This window comes from Betta splendens, chromosome 4 (genome assembly GCF_900634795.4).
Source record: "Betta splendens chromosome 4, fBetSpl5.4, whole genome shotgun sequence".
Lineage (NCBI taxonomy): Eukaryota > Metazoa > Chordata > Actinopteri > Anabantiformes > Osphronemidae > Betta > Betta splendens.
In genome coordinates this window covers 17,479,318-17,501,788 of record NC_040884.2, presented here as the reverse complement: position 1 = coordinate 17,501,788, position 22,471 = coordinate 17,479,318, and the positions used below count along the sequence as shown (strand labels likewise).

Sequence of the window (22,471 nt, the reverse complement as noted above, 5' to 3'; positions counted from 1 at the left end):
GAGGGAGACTCAAAATGAAGGCCTCCAGCCCTGCTTTCATTCGCCATCTTTTATTTAGAGACTGTGTATTTTTTTTATGATTGCAACATCTGTTCGGTCACAGTGCCAGCTCACACTGCTCAAAAATTCCTGTCTTGACCCCCAAGAGCCACTGACATCACAACACCGGCTGCTGCTCGAACTTCACCGGGAACAGACAAAGGAACAGGTGCCTGCCACCGAATCATCTGGCCCACAGACCGGCGCCACCCACATAGATCAGTGATTTTTGCTGTTGGGATACACCAAGCAACACCTGCATTAGAAGACACGGGGACATTGGGGGTGTGAGGATTAAAAAGATCTGCAGTTTAAAGAGATGTGGAAACACAATGCAAGTTTAATTTTTGTAAATAGCAGCAAAACTATAATTGTGACATTAAAACATACTATTAAATTGCCAACAGATCCCAAAAACATTGTGCACTAGTTTTTATGGTCTGATTTTGACTAAAACTCCACTCAATTTTTTGTTTTGTCAAAGCTTTCACAAAATTCACAGATTGCATGCAGACGTCAACATTTATGTCTAATAAAAGCATTTTGTGTGGTTTCCTCGGCATGATCCTTGTTGTGGCGGCGTCTATAAACAGATGCTACCCACTGACCTCAGAGAACATGGCGGAGGGGCCAGATGTTCAGGTGACCCTGTAACCTTGGGACCAGCTGATGTGGCACTGACGGAGATGGGTGCTGGCAGGAGAAAGTGATCCGGCAGCATCGAGGTCCCAGTTTTTCCCACTCATTCCGTGTCGGTCTTTATCCCCAAAACCGGGCAATCCTGGAAGGCAGGGAAAGATGGAGGATGGACAAAGAGAAAAATGTAAACACAAGAGAAAAAGACACGGGGGGTGCAGGGGCACTGGTCAGCGGTGCTGACAGTTGTCACAGATGTTGAGTTCAGCACAAAACTCTGCCAGAAGCCATCATGTCAGAGCCAAGTTAGCTGAACGAACAAGAACAACTCCAGGCTCTGCCACTTTAAATCTAGCTCAAAATTCAACAGCTGTTTCTTGAACGAATGCAGATGCAAAATAATGATAATAATGCCTACTTCCAGTTCCTGCTTAGGAGTAAACAATCCTTCCTGACCACACCCTGCACACGTGGGGCTATTAACGCTGCGTTACAGCAGCCATTTGTAGAGGAAGGAAGAAATCGCAGTAACCATGTAGTAGTTGAAAAATTGTATGTTCGGAAATGTGCAATAATTTTTTTGTTTTAAATTATAAATTGAGTCCCTTCTTTCAGACATTTTCATAAAGCTGTGACTTCATGCAGAGAAACATGCATCGCTGTAATATACATCTGCTGTGATGCCGCTGCTTCAACATCATTTCTCCTCAAATCAACGCCTGCACTTGTCTTTTCTGGCATTTGAAATTTTTAACATTTTGACTGGGTGCATCTTGGCTCCAAGCACTGTCACTCAGCTCAGTGGATGTCTTTGTGCCAAGGCCACAGCCTGTGACGGTTTTCCTAGTGACAGATGAGCATGTCAACATGTTTGTGTGTGTCTGAGGGGGAGCGAGAGAAACAATAAGCCGAGTAAGCTGTAGTACCGTGCCATTATGAGCCAAAGCACGGGTTATTCAGGAAACCAATATACAATAGGTAATAAAACTCATTAACTTAGTCTTAATGTTCATTAAAGTCAAGGCACCTACTGTATAAATTGGGTACAAACACCAGCTTAAGTGATATAAGTCACTCACCCGTTACTACAACCTGAAAAACTGTTACATACAGGAGACAGTGATAAACTGCGCATCATTAATTTGTTTAAATATTGGTCTTTGTCTTAATAATGGCCCTCGTCTATAGGGGCATCTCCAAACGCGAGCTGCGACATGTGGATCTAAATCTGTCTGTCCTGTCTCCAGGCCTGTTGGCAAAGGGCAGCTCAGCTGTAGCAGGCAGATTGTGTGAACAGCGGACTATGAACATCTCTCCACAGGCCATACCAAGGTGTCTAATCCAGGAAACGCTGTGAACACACACCCCGTGGGCTCCCACGGTGCACCGCGAAGTCTACATCCCACAACGCACTGCAACAAACCCTGCACGGTTAGATTGTTTACTTGTAAAGGTTTAAATTCTTAACATGCTCATGAGCAGAATTATTTTTCATTTTAGGCCAAATTAATTTACATCAAGAGTGAGACTACGTTTTTGTGTGAAACATTTGTGCGTGCATTTGTAAAATGTTTTACTCATTTTAACTCTGCTGATTCTCCTGATAAAACACTGTGTTACTCAGATGACAGGTGGTAAAACTGGCCCTATTCATTAATCTTTTAATATTCATGAATCGTAACTAAAGCCAAAATTATTAATAGATATGTTTGAATCCTTTGTCTGTCAGAGGATTTCTGAACATTTGGTAAAGTTGTAAACATGTTTAAGACAGATTCATGAAGAAACACATAAAACTGATGAATTTATGAGGATTCCTTTACACATTTGAGCTTTTACCTGAAGAAATATGACCAGCTTGCCTAGGAGTGCGTTTGCTGTCCAGCACCTGTCATGACGGCTGAGTGTCACCCACATCACAGGGCGCCGACAGCTCCCGATGTCTGCAAAGATGAAGCCTCGGGAGGGAAAGAAACAGGACGGATCGAAATTTAATACTCCCAAGTATATCAAAGTGACTCCTGTCAGCATTGCGTCAAAACGGGGGAAACGGAAACTGTTCATTTTTACAGCCCAGAGTTAGGACGGCCGAGACGGGCTGGGAAGGTGCAGGCAGTGTAAATTATCTCGGGTGAATTTCAGGAAAAAAAAAATTGGATGACCATTAAACGAAGCGTGTCAATCATCAGTTTCAGGACAGCAGTGTCAAAATAAGGCAGAGGGTCGAGTTGAAGAGCAAAGCAATGAAAAAACGTAATAAGAGCTTAACGTAAAATAATATGGACAGTCAGTCACCATGGGCGAGGCCTTTTAAGCTACAGTAAGACGCATGAATAAACAACAGCGTGTGTGTCGTTGCTTGTACAGGTCCACACTGCTATAAGATACATATGACTTGTGCAGCAATGACAAATATTAGAGGCTCGAGGCCACAAGAATCTGAGGCAACCAAAATCTGTTTTTGTCCCAGAGGCGAGGCTGAACTGCACCGTGGGCCCCTCTGATTTCACCACTAGCTGGTGTAATGCAACCAGCCATGCATTACCATTGGCCCTCCAGTTAGAGCAAGCTCTTAGGATCCTGTCACCCGAACTTATCGTATAACACACACACACACACACACACACACACACACACACACACACACACACACACACACACACACACACACACACACACACACACACACACACACACACACACACACACACACACACACACACACACACACACACACACACACACACACACACACACACACACACACACACACACAGAGAGAGAGAGAGAGCAGCTCTTTTCTGCAGCTTTGTAAAAAACCCCAGGACAAACGGAGCGAGTTCAGCCTCAGTCTCCCGTTCGCTTCGGAGCACATAAGAGGAAAACAACACTGCTCAACGTCTGCTCGCACAGGAACCACTGACGCAGGAAGCGGGGTCGTCTCTGCACACACAAAAGCGCCGACTCCCTCGGCTGAGGCGGGCGGGCCGTCTCTAGCGCTGCTCAGAGGAGGGATCAGCCCCGGCCCGGGCAGACACACGAAGTTCAACAACTGTGAAGAAGGAACTATTAAAGAGGACACACAAAGCAGTGACCTTGACTGACAAGTGCTCTTCATTCTGGCCATAAACAGCAGTGGGGCCTGATAAGTGCTCATCGATGCGGGGAGTAATGACCTATCCGTCAGCAGCGCTTGGGCTGTGTGAGGTAGTATAAATGGAACATACATAATGTACAGCAATAATACCAGCGTGCTCACAGTCTAATGTATTATCATTATTCTTGGGGACCAGGGGTTCCCCCCCTCCCCTCACCCTGTGTGGTGTGTCTCAGCACAGTGGGTAAATGCCTTCCAGCCACGATAATTTCATTCTAATCTCTGTTCCATATTATAATTTTCATGATCAGAAACCCACCAAGAAGCAACAGCACATTTATGTCAGGGGCTAAACAGAACACAGGCCATAACCGGAGGTTTTATGTGACTGTATAACCAGCCGTTCTCAGTGCACTGGTCCGTTCACGGTAAGAATAGAGGAAGCTGTAAAGTTTTATGCGGTGGACCTTCTCCAACAACATTACTACATGTCACACTAGCCGCTGATTGGACAGCTGTGTCTTTACTAGGCACTCAAGATGCTCAGAAACGGCTTAAGGAGAATATCCCACAATCCAATAATCAAACATTACAAAAGCTTTGACATGCAATTATTCCATGACATCCGCTGGCTGCTGGCCAGGGAGAAATCAGAGGGGTTCGGCGTCAGGAGGACTCGACAGAAATCTGGAGGAGGAGGATTTAATTGATGACATCTTGGAAAGTATGTCTAAATCTGATACGTCCAGGGTTTGTCAGGTTTATGCAGAGCTGGTGGCAGCTTCATATTTAGCACCCAGCCAATGAGGGGTATTGATCTTCTCAGCGGTATGTGATGGATGTCAGTGCCTCTATATATATATATATATATATATATATATATATATATATATATATATATATATATATATATATATATATATATATATATATATATATATATATATATATATATATATATATATATATATATATATATATATATATATATAGAAATATAGAAAAAAGAAACAAAAAGAGCTAAACAGTGAGAGGACCTGTAAAATACACTTGGCAGTACTAATGCAATTACAACAAAGCAGAATATAAATATAACCATGTTTGGCTTAGTGAAAAAAACAGACATGCATATCAAAATGTAATTAAATGTATTAAATTACGGGCACAGAAATGACCTCACGCCGCATTACAAACTATTTTAGACATGTTTTCATATATATATATATATATATATATATATATATATATATATTGTCTTTGTTTACACACGTTCACTTAGTGGCCAATCACGTCTGTCAGGAAACCGTCCATCAGTGAATAAGCGACATCTAGATATTGCTCCAGTCTTTAAAATGTCCTTAAGAATAGAAATCCCACACACAGACTTACAATGTTAACCTGCACAACATTCGTCAGCTTTTATATTATGTGTCATCATTACATACAATTATTACCTTGCGCAAACATAAACAAAACAAAAGAATTTCATACAAAGGATAAATACTACCTAGCGATGGCTAATTCAGTCTGGACCCTATACTGGTTGTGCTGAGAGTAATCATGTAACACCATTAATTAACAGGCATTTCTAGACCTCCCACACACATACTGCCTCAAAATCGCAGCCAGTGTTCCCATCCAAAACTCAGCTCTGTTCATCATGAGAGCCACAATGCAACTAATAATCCCAGAACCCACACCACACAATATAGGAGGGTTTTATTGGGTACATTTACATATAACGCACAACTCAGACAATTGCTGCTTTATTTGTGATCAAAAGAAACTCAGCTTTAAAAGTACTTTTAAATGTAGTCTAATCTTGGTGATGTGATCGTTGCGTGCGACTCCATCTAGTCTCTCAGGTATCCCCACCGAGCTGAGGGAAAGATGAAGGATGCCTCTAAAGCTTGGAGACAGTAATCTCCCCCGTGGAGGTCAAATCTAACATGGCAGGTTAGTGTCTGTGGAGATTGACAGCCTGGAGAAATACTGCTGCCAGGCATCCACAACACGCAGTGACAGTAAACACCTCCCAGGAAAAAGGCTGGTTACCAAGCCCTATAGAGCGACTGTCAGCAAGCGCTCGTTGGCCGACTGTCATCTCCAGCGCGATCATATCAAAACCCTCTCAATCATCTGAACATCGCAACTCATCCAGGAAGTATACTGACCCCAAAATCTATGCAACCACATTGAAACTGATTGGAGGATGTCATCACCTTTTCCAGCCCAATACGATAAAAAACAGGCTTCTTATTTTTAAATGTATTAGAAAAAAACAAACAACTTATCAAAACCAATTAAAATTCATGTATAATGACAATAATGCATTGTTATCTATCCAGCTCTGCCCATCGATACGCACAGCAGAAAGAAAAACACTTGTTTACTGCACTTTTTCTGTTTTCTAATGCAGTGCAGCAGGCCACTAATTGTATGAAATATGTTATCTTACAGGCTCGTGCTGTCTGCTTTTCACAAACAAAGGCTGACAGATCATGCCCTCAACCAGTGACCCTGCTGTGAGCATATGCACTAATGCAAGGTCACACTGGAGACTGGCCACATGAGGAGAAAACAGCCATCCAATTTGCCTCGCACGCCCGACGCAGACACAAACTACTGATGTAGTCAACGTGCCCCGCAAATAACAAGTCAGCGTGTTAAACGGGGCCCTTTTCCCATTAGCAGCTCTAATAAATATCACTTGTGTTAAACAGAGGATTCCTTTTTATCATCTCCTCGTCTCCCGGACGATAAAGGGACATCGCTGCCAAAAATCTGTTGTACGCTCCAATGTCAAAGAGGCTTCATTGGCTCACACTGAGCCATAGCAACCCCGATTTTCATAATGGCAAGTGGCCATCTTTAAGTAAGTCTATATAACGTAATAGCCTCAAACCACAGTGGCTGGTACATTTACTAACATGGCCCCACTGCAGGCCCTTGGCATCAAAAGCATAATAAAACTGATAGTTATGTAGCCTATATAATGCTGTGGTAGGTGTGAATGTGGGTGGGGGCGGACCCACAGCCGGCTGCCAGTCCCCCCTCTTCCCCTGCTTGCCCTTTGTCGTGCGCCCTCCTCACCTCCAGAGCTGTCACTAGCCTGTCAGAACCAATCACAGGACGCCACGCTGTCTGCCAGCCATGCACCGGTTTGGACAGGATGACATCAAATTTCTGGTGCTGTGTGTCAAGGACCATATGAAAACAGATGTCCTCATTATTGGGTCGCCCACACTTTGGAAGTGCATGGCAACATTTTGCAGATCCAGGGAATACGAAAGGTTTATACAGACTCAAACGGCACCTAACCATGAACGCGTTAAAACAGTCTCCAGAAACCATAGAAAGAAGCAAAAAAAAATAAGAATGTAAAATCATCTGCTCAGTGTAATAAAACGGCAGCATGTCCATGTGTTGGTGTTATGCATATGAGGCCCTGTGAGATCCAGCATGACAAAAGTAACTATATTGAATAGGACAGATCGCCGCTTGTCTGACTGACTTAATCTGTTTGATTGAGCAATGGGACGCCTTCGGCCTCACAAGTCCTTCAAAGGCTGCGGATCCTGTAAGTGTGAAAAAAGAGAGAGAGGAGGAAAAAAAAAAAAGTCCCCACGCTCCCTTCACTACCACAAATGAAGCGTCCACAGCGGCGTTTTCAGGCTTTATTTATTAGCTTTAAACGTCCCAGTCATTGCCCTACCACCCGAGCCCTTTCAGGTCATCAGTCGCTAACAAAGGCCGCGAGCTCGGAAAATCTGTCAACTGTCAGCGGCATTGATATGAAGCAAAACCCGGGCTGGACGATGAGGCCCCGTTGGAGCCGACGGAGCCTGAAGAGTCCGTCCCTCACAGTAACGCGGCCGCTCAAGTTCCCCCCCCCCCTTCATTTAAACCCCTGCCGCATTACAGATTCATACATTCATTTGCTCGTGCGCTGCCATCTCATTATGGGGGATCCAACTTTCCACTCCGCCCCCTTTCTTCCTCCACGTCACCCTGACACAAAGCAGAGCGCAGCGATCATTGTGCTTGATCTGAATTTTATTTAGAGCTCCATATGCTTCGCCAGCGCGCGGCATTGACGCCGGCTCTCTTGGCCCGTTAACCATCAAAGGAGGGGCCACTCTGTCAGCGCGCTGCCCATTGTGGGCGAGCGGGGGGACAAAAGTTTGAGATTATGAATAGGCGGCTGGCGGCCGATTTGAGGTTTGACTCTGCACAAATGAGGCGAGAATCTGCACCAGACAGGAGCCAGCATCTATTTAGAAATCCATAAAAAACCCTACTACAGGCTAATACATGCATGTTTTAGTTGTAGTTTACAGAATTACAGTTTCGATGTGTTTGCTCTCACTGTCTTGCACAGAACACACCTACATAAGCAGACCTCCTGGCTGCTTAGCACCCAGGCAGAGTCCCAGACGAGTTGGATGAAACCCCAGAGCCGGTCCACACCTCACTGCAAGCGTCAGGCTTCAGGATGAGCCTCCACCGCGTCTGGGGGCTCCTCCTCTGCACGCACGTGGAAGTCGCCGGTCGCCCGCTCCTCTCCAGGTCCCCCCTCAGTGACAATTTGTCCACATCAGAGAGTCGTCAGCCCTAACGAGAGCTGACTCGTGACACACAGATGGGGAGGGGCCGGGCTCGGGCAGCGCCAGCGCCGGGCCCGGCCCGGCCGATCGCACGCCCTGGGGCTACAGAAAAACGCCGTGCTCAGACTGGCGTGTGAGAGAACACAACTGCCTCCTGCTAAGCTCTGCGTTACCACCATAAGCTCTACCAGCCCACAGCCACTACAAGCACTGAGGTTATAAATAGATTAAAAAAAGGGCTTTTATTTCCACGTCCACACAGACGACCGACTGAAACGCAACATAAAGCATAACCGTGCAGGACTTTTAAATATATCAGCTACTGTTTGCCAAAGTGTTAATAAAACAAAAAAGCCCTACATTGCCTGCCATGCCTAGAAAACGTCCTAACTATCCATCTGCTGTTACAAATATAAATAAACTGCACCGAGTAACGCATATCACTTCATTAGACTATTCACGGCATCAAAAAGAGATGCACACAAAAACAGCAAATCATGTGAGGGCAGCTTTGCATTGTGACACAAAGAACACACCCCATCAGCTCCGGGTCCATTCAGCTGTAGGGCATCACACGAGCGGGGCCAACATTTACTTTGCAGCCTCCAGGCGGCTCCTTTCCATTAACCGTGTGACTGACGACGGCTAGAAGTTTCACGAGGTGAGCGGAATACGAGCCGCGACGCAGCTGCTGCTGATGGAAACGCCGTCTCCTCGCGTCGATCGGCCCAGTCGTATCGTTGGCATATGTTGTTCCAGTGTCTTGACACATGCACTGTGTCTCACACGCATGCACTGACCCGGCAGCCTACAAATCACAGTCCGGTCAAGTGCATCAAGCAGGAGAATGTATACAATTAGGTCAAGCTACCACTGACAACAGTCATTGTCAGCGTTAAAGTAAAGTAAAATCCTATTGGGCACAGGGGACGAAAGTGTCCATGGGAGCTCCCTTCTAATAAACGCCACCTTATTTTTAAACCTACACATTTTACACTTTATTATACTTGATTCGAGCTGGGATTTGTCCGGAACGCACGGGACGCGCCTCATTCCTTCTATGTGTTTTACCTCTAGCGGCCAACATTTGTGCCGTCACGTTGCGCCTCCATTCTTCCATGTTCCAGCAGCACCTCAGCCCTGCTGGCTGCTCTCACCTCTCGCTCGGCCCTCTGGCCCTCATCCTTGGCTCTGGCTTCTGACAACCTCACCCACTGAGCTACAGATTGGCCGGCACACAATGCCCCAGATCCTCATTCAGCAACACAATGCGCTCACCGGCCGCACACCTTCCTTTCCCCGTCGCCCTCTCCCCCGCACCCCTTCTGTCCGCTCCTCATCTCTCCTTCCCGCTCATTCATTTGCGCCGTTCATTTCCATTTCCTCAAGCTCCCTCTCATCGCCGCCACCCTGCTCTGCCTGGCAACTTGGTGGGGACTGGTGGGCCGACAGAACCAGTCTCCTGCCTTATTCCAGCGCGGGGCAGCATGAGCGGGATGAGCCAGGGCTCACAAAGCCACCGCAGAGCGAAACAAAGGTTGTGTGCTCCATCATTCAAACCGGGGCCACTCCGACAGCTGCCTCCGCCACGCTCACACTGACAAACGGCCAGAAAAACAGATGGTTTGTGCATTCATGACCAGTTTAGTGGAAGCCCAGGAGTCACCCCTATTCAAGGGGAGGGTTTTTGTCAGCTATTCCATTATAAAGCTTTTCAGTCTGGTAGAAAATTAGAAATGCATTTTAAAATTGTCCCTTAATTATTGAGGTCATCGTGGTCCCATGGAGGAGAGAGGAAAGAGAGGATGCTCTGGCTCTGTGACACATGACTGATCTGAAAAGATGGGCCGCCTCATTTCACTTTTTAAATCCTGCCAACACATTAACATACATTTGTCAGTTGTTTCTGAAAAGCAGATGCATTGAATTTTGGAAGCCAACTATCCTCCAAGGAGAGAAAGTTCATCATCGGATAAATACTGGCAATAAAACTCCATACAGTGAAAATAATATCCTTCGCCATTAAATGCCTAGTAATTGAATTATGACGCGCATCGTAGGACGCAACACATGTACTGTATGCATTAAGGCGACTCAGATGCTCTGAATCTTTCCTCCCTCCTCACTTTTAGATGCATGCGACTGAACCAGGGAGCAGAGAGAGGGAGGGCTCACTGTCCTGCGCAGAGGGACCCCATTACTCATCCCTTAAATTGTTTGAGCCTGTATACTAGAAGCTCCAGCACAAGATGTCTTACAAATGTAAACAATGTAAGTCGACAAATAGGTTAACTATCACATTCTTCGTGTTAAAGCATAAACAAGCAAAAAGTGATTAAAGAAGACATAAATAGGTACGGGACCAAGTCAACCACAATAATGGTGCGTGTCATATTGGTAAAAAGAGCTTAGCGCTTGCCTTGAAGCAGCGAGGCGTGAACCATACTGGGCTTCAGAGCATCATCATCAAGCTCTTGGCAACACACCCCAAAAAGTCATTTCCAATTGTAGGATAAAGCATTCACCATGTTGCACTATATCATACACAATACTGCTCCCTCGGATTAGCTGGAGTGCCAGCCACAGTGACACTGACTAAACTTAGTTTGTTTGTTCCCCCATATTAAATTAGGCGCACATCTCGCAGTGCCCTGAGACGGGCTCTAACAATGCAGGGAGGACGGCTGAGCAGATATGAATTAAAAATAACGCCAAGCCACCGCACATCTGTCTCTGCTTGGAAACCATCTGGACGTTCAATATTACATCCTTGTCGAGCCTTTTCACGCCGATCAGCATCAGAGTTTTTTGACAGATCCCCGTGATGCATCACACCCAGATGTGGTGGCTGACGGAACGCATTTGTTCAAGTCCCACTCCCATCGTTCAGACGCACAACGGTTCAAAAGCTCAAAAAAGTGAGTCACTACATCTAAACTGAGGTTTAAAATATAATCTCCTGCTAATAATGTATAAAAAAGTCAAATAATTCCGTTTTAAAAAATTTGTAAAATTTTGGCCTTTTCTAATATTTTAAAACGATTGCATCATATAACGACTGCAACCATATATTAATCATCATGTGATGTAACATGTTGTGATCGTTTTAATAATAATGTGAGCTCAGCCTCATTTCAACGGACTGGTAAAGTCAAATTAACATAATCATTGTCATCATTACCATAATTTCTGTGCTACTTTGTCTGAGTTACTTACTGTAATGTATAACACAACAGAGACACCCAGCAGCATATTACCCACCGCAGATAACAGCAAACACGACATCCTTATTGACCTTTAGAGACCCACACAGATCACAGAATGTAAACAAGGATACACACGACACCTATGAGCGTGCAGACACACACACGGCATTAAGTATGAAGCCTTGTTTTATCCACTTAATCACTGCCCTCCTCTGACTGTCCAAGGAAGTGCATAATATCAATACAGCGGCACAATGACTTCAAGCATTAGTTTTCCTTACTAGTGGGGAGAGCACCGTCTGTGGAGGAGAGGACCCGGGCCCCATCCGGCTCCAGCCCCCCCCTCCGGTGCCATTTGTTGTTGGACTGCACCCCCTTGGCAGCACATAGCAATCACTTCCTCAGAACACGATGTGGGAGGTGTTCAAAGATAGACACTGACAGGAATCTGCCGCCGTCGCCAAAAGCACTGGCATTTCCACGACACAAGCAGTGACTCCGAGACGGATGTGATCTGATCAAAGAAATGTGACAAATGTGTGAATCTGGGCAAAAAATAGCAATCGAATTAAATAAACACAAGCTAGAGGTGGGTATAAACAACTTGGAAAATAAGTCAGTGTGTTGCTATGTTACAAACAAAATTATCTTTCCACTGTAAAAATACATTGCCGCTGCCAGCGTTGCTTTTTGGTTAGGTTTTTAATGGTGTTGTAAGCTTAAGCTCAACCAGCTGGTAACGAGATGATACTCAAACTTTTCTCCAGCCAAAACAGGACTGCTTTCCATCTTTTTAAAAGGAACTGCACACTTAACTCCGATAAATAAACTGCTACTGTGAAATTTAAGATGCAAACAGCAACTAAGCAGACAGTAATTAAACTCCCTGCAGACTCCAATCAGCATTCAACAGTGGCACCAGCTCCTGGGATGATATACAGTGCAAGCCCTGTCAAGGTGATTTCTGTCTTCTCTCACTATGGCCGTCACACGCACCCAAATTAAAACCCTCCAGTGAAACCGTGACCTGCACGAGGCGGCCCCGACCCGCCGGCCCAGAGCGTCTCAGTGGATCCACCCCTCCAGCACGCGCTTCTGTCCGCATTCGCCTACCCTCCAACCCCTGAGGCCTGAACAAGGACAAGAACTGGCACATTATGAATAAAATACTCCCTGTGGAGACTTAAAAAAAGATACATTACACTTTATCGATTTGGAGGTTTTAAAAAGGGATCAGATGTGAAGTTACAATCAACAAATTAACACACTAAAGACAACCCACTCTCACTCATACCCTGCATCGTCTCATTCAACCCTCAGGGTTCTTCACTGCTCGTGTTTTCTAAACACCAAGGAGCTGTTGTGGCAGCCAGCAGGGACCGGACAGTGGTCGGACCGAGGAGCAAGATGATACTCAAGGCCAGAGAGACAATAATGGACCTTGTCTGTACAGTCACCGAATGGCTGCTGCTTGGTTAGCTGTAAGCTCTATTTTGGGACCTTTGGTTCCCATATTTAATTAAAAATCCATTATCACCTCTCAGCATAGCGAGCAGCACTTCAGTCCATACGACCAGATTTTCACCCTTAATTGGTCTAAAACGGCTAAATGACATTTCGTGCAATCAGTCTTCCGAAGCTCAAAAAGTAGAAGTGAGAAAATGTTCAAAACAATTACGTCCGTCTGCAAAGTTTAGTCTAAACAGTAATATTATTGCAGCGAATGGCTGTCCAGCATGAGAGTGTGAACATGTACTTCTGCAGACCTTGTGGCAGACCTTGCAGACAAACTGCCGTTTAGGTGGGACATTAATATTCAAAAGGTGATGCTGCCAAAGCACCTTGAGCAGATGCACACTGGCACACATGGATGGCCGGGGTGCGGAGCTGCAGAGAAAACAGGACAAGAGGGAGCAGGGAGGAGCAAATGCAAAAGAATGGAAGGGATACAATTACAAGGAAGAAAGGAAAAATGATTTACAAATAAAAAATAATAGAGAGAGAGGAAGAGTTGCTCTGCTCTCCTTCGCTGTTACCTCGATGAGTACAGCCAGGCCCCAGCTCCCCTGGCAGAAACTAAGTGGCTTGCTGGCATATGGTGTAACCTCCATTTGAGTGCTAAAAGCTGGATATTGTTTTTGTGGAGCAGATGTTGGCGGGCATGGCAAAAGGCACAGCTGACTGGGCTGCACAGCTGGGAACGGTGTGTGTGACCCACATACAGGGGGAGCAGTAGTCAACCGAGAGTCACAACCTTAATGGAGAACGGGAATGACATGAGGTTTGTCCCTTTATTGTCTTTACACGCACAGCAAAAGAGATCAGGTCTGTTCAGCGCGCATTTTATTATTCTGAGAGATGTTCAAGTGCCTGTATGATCATTTTACTTTTTGCTAAACGTAACTGTAATTGTTCTAGTAAGAATGCAGAGATTGATTTGACTCTATTAACAGCAGGTACAGTATTTCTACTAGATTGTATTCATGATAATCACAATAGAATGGAAATCACCAACAGCTCTTCCAAAACAGAGAATTGTATTTTAAATTGGAATGGAATAAGCTTTTGTGCCTAGATTTGAGCTAATGGAGAGAAAAAATAAAATAAATAAATAAATAAAAAATAGGACAGTTAAGAGTCCTGACCGATTTCCCAAACCCAGAAGTGTCCCGATGCCAAAAGTGGACAAATGAAGATTATGCTGAGATTATAATAAGGATGCCAAAGCCATTATCCAGTCTACTTTGACAAATGTTGTGCCTTTCTGTGAGCAGATGGGACCTAGAGTTTGGGTGGGGAAACCAGCAGAGTATCCTTTACCCAGTTGGCTGGAAGCAACCAGGATAAACGGCAAGCGGGAAAACTGTCAGGACTTCCCAGTACGCGTCACTGTCAGAAACATTCATGTGCTATATGATAAAAGATGAAGCATTATTACACAGATTAGAGCATAAAATGTCTGCAGGTCCATCCGCAGCTGCTGCAATAAATTTTATGGCTACGCCTACAATGCTAGCAGGACTTCCACTGTCCCCCCCGCTAATCTGTCAATCAGCGCCGACGGATGGCAGAGCACTTTGGCTTCGGCTACTTAATTATGAGAGTGTTAAATGCCGTATGTTCAGGGCTCGGGCAAAATAAACTGACCAGAGGCTGCAATAAAGGCTGTTTCCCCACGTGGAAAAGGATTAGAATGGCCTGTCACTCAGCAGGGTCATGCAGAGCAGAGGCACTACTTAAAAAGTCATTTAGAGAATTAAGATGCCCCCAGTTGGTCCAGCAATGAGGGGAGAAAAACAACACGCTAAATAAAACATCAAATAAATTCTCCATGCAGGCTTGAGGAGGCCATTATTTTATTTTGAAGGGCTGAAGCTTCAAGGTTTTATGTTGTTGCCTCTTACAGAGGCATCTTTAATTATGGAGATGCTTTTTTGACAGCAGACTAATTAAATGCTCCTCTGAGGTAAAGGTGAACTGTACAGCAGGCCACTTATGTACTTTAGCATCTCCTCCCATTTGCCCATGTTTAAACAAAGACAAGATCAAAACAAGGTCTCGGTCGGCCTTTAAAATCCACATATTAATTCAAAACATAAGGTTATCATCTTGTACCCGTGACGCTGCATGCAGCGCTTTAGTTAACATTTTTCCTGCTCATCGCCCACTGCTCCATAACGCCTCCAAATGTGATCCAGTCGTTTGAAGCCTTTCTATTCGTCTGCATGTACTGATGCGCCGTGGCAGAGCGCTGCGCTGATGGTGACATGCCGATTCCTGAGCTGCTCTGAGTCAGTCCCACCCTTCCATCTCCGGAGCAGGCCTCAGCCCTCACGCCTCATATCGGCCTGACTTTGATGGACACATGCTCCCCCCGTGCCTGGCAGGACGTTCTTTTAAGAAAACCCGACAAAAATGGCAACAGTGATTGGGTCGACACACCCCAGTGCCCCCAAATCCCAGTTCACAAAAAAAAAAAAAGAAGAAAAAGAAACACAGATATGCGCATCCACGCTCAAAGCTCTCGTCTGCCAGTTGAGTTTCTTCATGATGAAGTCTGGAAAGAACTCTATGCTTCAAACTTTAAAAAGTGGACAATTTGAGTAATAAAAAAAATATTCACTAAGCTAAAATAGTAAAATATTCACCCATAACAGACATTACATATAGATCAAGGGAGCGTCTAACACAATATTCCATTTAGATGAACAACACTTGCCATCATGATCCTGAACACGCCTTGATCAACCGTGTGTGTCCCACATAAATGCCAGCACATCACTCTCAGCGCTCCCACTCTTTATACTCGTTATTCAGCATGGCGGCACACTTGACTGAAGCAAGGTCTACTCCTTCGCCCACAGACAAAGGCAGTGCTGCACTACGTCCGTGTCAGTCTGCTCATCCCATTATATCCACTCTGGCGCTCCTGGTCATCAGCTATGACGAGCCTTCACCTGAGTTGACAGGTGACTGTCCTGAGGCAGTGCAGCGCCCAACAGGGGAGCCTTAACCTGCCAACTATCTGTCAGTCTCCCAAAACCAGCTCTGTCATGTCATCTCTTCCACGCCAATCACGGTGACACATCAAGTTTGTGTCAGGAAACAGTGTTGGACATTGGACAATCTAATACAACATTGCCCTGAGCCAATAGGAAGACTAGGCAATTATTATGAACCCGAGATCATAATGTAAATGCTGGCAGGGCACATGCAAATAATTACAAATAGAATATTTCTTCCTCAAGGAAGAAGCTTCCATATAATTACTTGTACAATGGAATAGTGGTACAAAGACTCAAGAGGGCACATTAGCGATAACATTACAGTCTACGACAAGGCCAAAAATTACTTCATTAAAAGTGGTGTCAGGTTGTCCATTCAGCCCGAGTGAGAAGGAAACTATAAAGAAGCCTGTTAGCGACATTTTCTCCAGTTTGGTTAAAAAAAGAAAATCTACTGTGGATGCAGTAAAAGACCACACGACACCAACACCAAGACTTCGTCAAGCCCAACTTTACGACTCCTCAAGGCTCCACAGAGTCTGATTTGTAATGAATAGTAATATTTCTACAACTGTTCGCTGTATCTTGATAAGAATGCATTTTTATTTGTGCTTTTGATTAGACCAAGATTTATTTGTGTGGTAGTAAAGGTTAGGCTGACCTAGCCCTGTAATCACAGACTTTTGAATGTTAGGTGGGGGAAGCGGTCTGTGCCATATGGCTAACGATCACTACAATAAATCAATTTCAAGCACCTCATCATATTTCATCAGAGATATAATGATTTTTCCCCACTTTGCTGTTTAGTTGTTTCCCATTTGTTAGTGTAGAAAGTCAGAAGCTCATCTGAAAAGGAGCGAGCAGTTTTTTATCCAACTGCTGGGATTTTACATGGCACTAATCACGAAGCACTGATTGATTGAAGCACTGTTATCAGTGGACGAGCCCACACCCCACATGTAAATGAGTAACCTTTAGGAGGGCTCCGAGTGGCAGCAGTGGCAGATGGGCAGTAACTGTAATGGGGTGGAGATTGGCTTGAATAAATGTCCTGTGGTCGGGAACTCACCTAGTGTCTACAACATCCAGCTACGCACAATGGAGTCCACAACAAAAAGCATCAACAGCCACAAAAAAATAAGAAAAATAGTTCTGATTCATCCAAACTTGAGATCGCCCTCAGACGTGGGTTCAACCTGGGACAGTGGTTGCATGCGGTGCTAATGAAAACAGGGATGCACAGATCCTACTGTGAGCCAGAGGTGCAGGCGGCCATTTCCCCCCGGGCCCTAAATTAACGTGACAGATAGTAGCATCTTGCTACCACAAGAGTGAGTGATTAGTACTAGCGTTTAAACTGTAATTTGGCAGTAAATTAAAGTGACCTTGGTTTCTCTTGCTGCATCTCCAAACGGGCAACCAGAGTGCCGTTCTGTCTCTCAGCCGTCTGTGAGGCTGCCGTCGCTGGGGCCTGTTACAGGATTAAGTCACCCCGGTGACTAAACCAAATTAAGCAGCTGTCACCACCTACCTGCAACTCTGAGCTTAAGATGATCAACTTAATGTACGAGCGGCTGGGGAGAAGAGCCTTTTATCTCGTTCCCTCCTCCCATTATCATTTTATATTTTATGATTATTTTAATGCTTTTTTTCCCCTCTCCACAGTATCATTAAAAGCTAAGTTAAGAGCATGAAATCGGTGACACTACGTGTTCATGTCTAGTGAAACGCCTGTGACAATAACTTTAAACTCAGTCGAGTGTGTTTAATAATCAGTCCTGAATGTGGAAGACAGTTTGCTGCTGCATTCTCAAATGCAAAACGAATAATTTAACAAAGGCAAATGTTTGAGATTGACATTATACTCTATAATTCTAATCCTGCAGAATGTGACAGAGGTAAACTCAGGTAACAACGTAAAAAAACAGCGACACCAGTAGGTTTACATATACACATTATTCTAAGTGCCATAAAAACAGCATTAATTCTACACAAATCTTTTCAAACAGAAGCATGAACAAATGTTTCCTTCATGATGCTCAGCAATGGTCACATAGGGCACAAATAGGGCACTTCAAACAGGTGGAGGAAGCTGGTAAAGGTGTGTGTGTGTGTGTGTGTGTGTGTGTGTGTGTGTGTGTGTGTGTGTGTGTGTGTGTGTGTGTGTGTGTGTGTGTCTCCTGGAGATGGGAGCCACAAAAAGCACTCGTGATCTACAGGCCTTTGACAGGACGTAAATTATATGTCAGAAAGCTCTGCATTTCAATTCTTGCATATTTCCGACCGGCAACGTTGAAGCGCGTCTCTGCATCCCTGCCTGCAAACAGACCCATTCACTGCTAACTGGTTTTGATTAAAACGTCAGTAAGGCTGTGGGCTGCTTTCATCTCTTGGGCCCCGAGCTGTCTGTCTGCGCACCCCCCTCTATGAGTGGGGTCCGGCTCGTAACATGGACGGCCATTTATCTACTCGGAGGATCGTGTCATGTAATAAGCCCCCTCTCCAGAGAGCATTTAGCCTGATAGGGAGAGCTGATTGGGACAAAGGGGCCCTGCATCTTATTCTGGCTCCTGTGGGGGCAGGTGACTGCAGAGATGCTCGTCTCCACGGGGAGGAGACTGAGTAAAAGACAGACAGGTGCGTCTTTTGAAGCATCCTGCCTCAGGAATAATAGGAGATTCAGTACCGCCATTATGATCCAACGGAGACATACAGGTGATCTAACAAACGTGAACTCAAAACTGAACAGATATACTGTGAGGGGGGACATGATAGGATGGATATGGCCTTTAACTTATTACCAAGAAACAATGTAGACATTAACACTAGCCCAAAACAGGCACACGAGGCTGCTGCCTTGTTTGGCTGTGCTTGTTTGAGCCTGAAAGAAACAGAGAAGAAGGCAGGATGGTCAGAGCGAGCGGCAGCTGTACTCACAGATGCTCATGTAAAAACATCCTTATTCACATGTTCCCCTCCACTTGTTTGTTTCCTGGTAATTTAGCCCTTCAGCCCAGGAAAGGAAAAAAAAACGCTTTGTTTTCATACTAACAAGGCAATTAGCAATCATTACACATTCCTAATCTGGGGTGCCTACAGGCGGATATTGGTAATGATTTACCAGCTAATAGCCGATACGTAAATTATGCGTGTGCGCACATGCACATCTGCACGAGGAAAGGCTCGCATGAAGGTTAAAAGCCTGGGTTGACACTATTCGTCTGCCAACATTCGCTCGGACCCATCCACTCGTTTGCCGTTTAATAGATGTGCTCGTCCGGAGCAGGCACAAATGTGGGTCAAGATCGGGAGGTGGAAATTAGAGTCGACTGAGGGGAACGGACATCAAAAGAGCTGTAAACGGGGTTCCTGGCTCCACAGGGACATTCTGTAACAGTGATCACCATGAACACCGCCAGGTGAGACCAGAGGGAGGAGGACGAGAACAGGACCACGCCTGAACGGACCACAGCCAAGACCTTCCAAAAAATAAAACTAAAGAATCTTTTCTGTTTTAGTTTATTATATCCATTCTTGGGCAAAGATGATATGAAATTTCAACAAAATATCAAAAGACACAATGAGAAAGTACCAAAACGCCTTTTCCAACATACAGCGAACTGGGATTTTCATGGTCATGGTCCTAATCTCTCTGGGCTACGTGGCCTCATTTCGTATGCAGGTTCATCTGGCCCCTCGGTGCCGAGCGGCACAGCAGAGTCCCCAGGGTCAGGCCCTCTGTTTAGGGTTCCCAAGGGCCAACCCCCTACCCCGCTTACCTGCTCCACTTCATACGAGCATCTACGGCTGCCATATGCAAAGCTGCAGGAAAGCAGATGCTGTTTTCCCATTTGTGAAATCGCGTTTTTGGAAAGGAGACCGCGTTCCGAGGGTCAGAGTCGAGTCGGTCGGCGAGTGAGGGGGCAGCAGGCAGCGATGAGCCCCCGATAGCAGCCTCATCGCTACATGCTGATCAAAGCAAAGTGAGGGCTTGACATTATTTTACCCGTTAAGAGACACACAGTCCTGATGTGGACCTGTCTGCATCTGAGCAAGGCCTTTGTCAGTCATCTGCTGATGCTAATAGACAATACGGGGTTGAGGACGCGTGTCAGGGAGAGAGAAGCCTGAATGAAATGACAGACTGCCTCGCTGTTCCTCTCCTCCACCACCTTCATCTCCACCCACAGCAGCCCGGGACGCTATGACAAGCCTGACACCCGTCACTCACGCGCTCAGATGGGACAGGGAGGCCACGGCGGCAGCACACATGCTCCTGCAGAGCAGCACTGAGCGCACATACTGTACAGACACACGACGGGCACCTCAACAGCTTTCATTCACTGCGACGGAATAAAACTCCGCAGGAGTCAGCAGTTCTTCGTTTTCCAAGTGATAATCCACGAAAGGAGCAACACAATATTTTCTGTTAAGATACCCTGAATAACAATTAAATTAAAGCAGCGCTGACTTCGAGTTTGAAAGGTTAGATTTCACACAATTACGTGTCAAGGTGCTGAACGACCGCGGCCGCCGGCTCCCTCCTGGCGACAAATTTCATTAACAAACCTGATGTATACAGCACACGCAGCCACAGTTCAAAACCAGGACATAAATTTAGGCCTGTGGGGTAGCGCAGTCACATTACAACTAATCAACCGCTCCGCTTATACCCTTCTGGAAGGAAAAAGCCCGTCTTCTGTTCCGATGGGTGGAGGAGGGGCGATGAAGGAAAATATGATGCTTTATTTCCAATCAGCATAAATTACCAGCATCCATCAGGTGAGGCTCAAATTAAAATCCTCATCTGACAAAGCAATTGGAAGTGTGTGAGCTCACTCATGAATCAGTGAGATTTAATCCAATCATACAGTATAAGACCCCAAAGCCAAGATTTCCACTCAGGATCAACCTAATTGTCCTTCTGCACATTTCCCTCATTACAGCTTACAGGGAACATTCAGTATCGGGGTTCAACTGGATTTGAACTTGCCATCATCATTTTCCCCCTTTTCCCTGGTAGATTATAACAAGGTTAAAGACGCTCATGGGTCAAGTCTAGTAATCTGGCTCAAAAACATACCGATAAACTCTAAAAGTCCAAATAAAAACAGCTTTATATACTTTTATCAAACTATTTTGTGCTTATAGTGGTGAAGGGTCTCACTAGACCATTTTCCTGGCTCACTCACATTAATGGCCTTGTTTTGAGACGTGTACTGTAAGTTTAACAGAGTAGCATCACAAGGCTGAATAATCAGAAACAACCAAAAATCTAAAAAAAAACCAAGGATCTTATTACCACTGTACCACAGGAAACGTTGTCTTTTATATGTGGTACAAAGTGCAAGTTAGTCAACATTCACGTCTACAGCAGCATTTATCCGGTAATAGCTTTAAAGGATTTGACTGTTTTCCAATTAAAACTACAGGATGTGTGTGACTTTACCCTTAATTACTTAAATCTCTGTACTGTATGTTTTTAACAGGAAGCCTCTTTCACAGCCAAAATAGCTAATGGTGGAAACATTCACCCGATGAACTGACGTTAAAGTCGACGGGACAGACTGTGAGCAGTTTACCTGTAACATGTCGTTGCGCCAAATGGAGCTCGATCCGGCGACGGACCCGGGAATTCGACACTTTCAGGTAAACGTAAAAGTTTCCCAACAAAGATGGAGGGACGGAAAAAAAACGTGAGGTGACCCGCGGTAAACGAGCAGGCGACACACCTACGGGTTAAACGTCAAGCCCCGCCCACCAGCAGCCAATCAAAACACCCGCGAGAGAAGACCGTCCTCCAGACCGAGTCACGTGATTTTATGTTTATCTAAAGTTAAACTTAGAAAATATATTATATTATATTGAGCATTTACCAACGTATTGTTATGAATAAAATCTACATTTGGGGCTGAATAAAATATTTTCCCTCGACTCAGAATGACGTTGAACTAAAGCAGTGGTTTACTAAGTGCTTGTGCAGTCATTCCTCATTATCCAGTTGATATAATGTCCAGGCAAAACCAATTCAATTTCCCTGAATTTTTAAGTACTATTATTCTAACCTTAACTGGCTGACCTGAGCCCCCGGTGCCCTGGAAGCACAGCTCTGCAGCCACTTGTCCCAGATTTAAGACTGGAGTCAAAACGACACCTCGCCTCAGATATGAAACCTAAAAGCCCACTTTACTGTTCTCTGTTCAGCTTGTGGTACTAATTAGTGTAATTGACGTAATTATTAGGTAAAGTGCACATATTTAACATTTGTAAAAATGTGTAAAAGTGGATGATTAAGAGTAGAACAGAACCTCTATAAAACATGGGAGGTGAAGAGAGACTACAATGGAACTTGTCCAATTAATCAAAGAAGTGTTGTAATTA

At 45.0% G+C, this 22,471-nt stretch overlaps 1 long non-coding RNA gene across 1 annotated transcript; it reads right to left on the bottom strand.

The window, feature by feature from the left end:
- Positions 1-29: 29 nt before the first annotated feature.
- On the bottom strand, positions 30-21,840 carry LOC114854385 (uncharacterized). The gene is made up of 4 exons (XR_003785769.3): positions 21,673-21,840; positions 2,515-2,633; positions 648-820; positions 30-295 (listed from the first exon to the last, which is right to left on the bottom strand). It is a non-coding gene; the product is annotated as an uncharacterized LOC114854385 (long non-coding RNA).
- Positions 21,841-22,471: the final 631 nt, after the last annotated feature.